Source organism: Puma concolor, chromosome A1, assembly GCF_028749965.1.
Source record: "Puma concolor isolate L17-30 chromosome A1, mPumCon1.1.hap2, whole genome shotgun sequence".
Lineage (NCBI taxonomy): Eukaryota > Metazoa > Chordata > Mammalia > Carnivora > Felidae > Puma > Puma concolor.
Window position 1 is genome coordinate 105735001 of NC_141667.1, and position 1675 is coordinate 105736675.

General features: G+C 42.1%; 1 pseudogene; it reads right to left on the reverse strand.

Annotated features, from left to right (window-relative positions):
* Positions 1–888: 888 nt before the first annotated feature.
* LOC112860587 (small nuclear ribonucleoprotein E pseudogene) lies at positions 889–1223 on the reverse strand (annotated as a pseudogene).
* Positions 1224–1675: the final 452 nt, after the last annotated feature.

Genomic DNA, 1675 nt, shown 5'->3' on the forward strand with positions numbered 1-1675 from the left:
TGGAAACTCCTCTCACTTCCTCTAGCACATCCCTCTGCAGTGGCTTCCTCCCTACTTTTCTCATCATTATTTCGCAGTCCTCTTCATGGGACACCTCTACCTCTGCCAACACCTCCAGATTAGGTTTGCCTGACTCTGTCCCTTGCCCTCCAGTTCTTCCTAGTTTATGCACATCCCTTAGCGATCTCATGCACTTGGGGCTAGCTACATAATGTGAGGCCTAGCATGTACTGAAAAGGCAGGGTTGTTTGCTCAACAGTTATTCAAGATGGCAGGAGCAGAGCATGAAACCAAGGGTGGGCCCTTTGCAACAGCACAAGTCATGTGTCAACTCTGGAGCTTCCAAATACATAGTGTTTCGCCAAATGGTATTTCCAGCCAAGAACTTTTTCCTGAGCTTTAGGCTTAAACACTATTCTGCATGAACATCACTCCAGGTAGATTTTGTTTAAATCCTGGTGCTTTTACTTACTAGCTTTACGGTTCTGGTAAAGGCATTTTCCCTGAGCTTCAGGGACTCAATGTAAAATCTGCAAGTTTTTGCAGGTATCAAGCTGATGATTCAATAATAGAGGTTAATAATATATCCTATAAACAGCTATAAACTGTCCACATTCATAAAATACAAAAAGCCCTGAAGCAGGAAAAGTTGGTAGCTGTTGTAACATCAGGGCTGGCTAGGTTCCAATCGTTTGGAAATCGTGCAAATTAGGACAAAGAGGTAGCAACCTTGGAAAGAGCTTGGGAGTAACTTTTTTTTTTTTCTTTTAAATAAAAACAACGCCACAGCATTTATTTTCATCTGGTAATAACATAAAAGTAATCAAAACAATATGAACAGATGTTTCAGAACTACACTCCCAACAAACACCACATTAAAAAAAACAAACAAACTATACTGCCTTCTCAAGAATTTCTCACTTCACTGATCATTTCGAGTTGGAGACACTTTGGAGCAGGGTAATATCTCTTTTTATCATGATTTTACCCAGTTGTTTTCTTGACTTTTACAATCAGTCCCTTCTATATCACCTAATAGGAGGTTTATACACTCATTAAAACCAGTAATATGGCCCTCTAACCACATATTCCCTCATAAAGCCACACCTGAATCTGAGATTTCTCAACCATCGGAGTATGACGGTTGCTGGGCTGCACCATCAGCTTTTGACTTTCTGGCCCTGGCCACGGCACACCACAGAGGAAGCTGACAAAGACCACATTAACCTGCACACTACTCCAGAAAGCAAATCAAGCTTGGAAATAATTGTTGCCCACAAGCAATATTTTAAAAACATGTGCAACATCGTATTTCAGTGAAAGAACAAGGACGCTGAGGGCGAGTTCACCTAGCAGAGATCTAGTCACTCTGGCTCTAAGAACTTGACATCATGTACTTTGAGCTGGTGGCCAGGCTCCAACCTCAAAGGCAAAGAACATGGATGGACCCACACAGCAAAACTAGAATAGGTCAGCCTTCAGCTGCCAACACTCAGAACAGGATAGCTTGTTTGGTAAGTGATGTGTGGATTTCCAACTTACTACTGGACATCACAAGCAAGAGGTTTGGTTGCGATGTAAAATTCAACATACTCCACACAGAACTCGACAATCCCCTTCCTTCTCAAAGCTGCTTTTCCTCAAACCTGTGTGTTAGTTACTGGTCCCACTGACC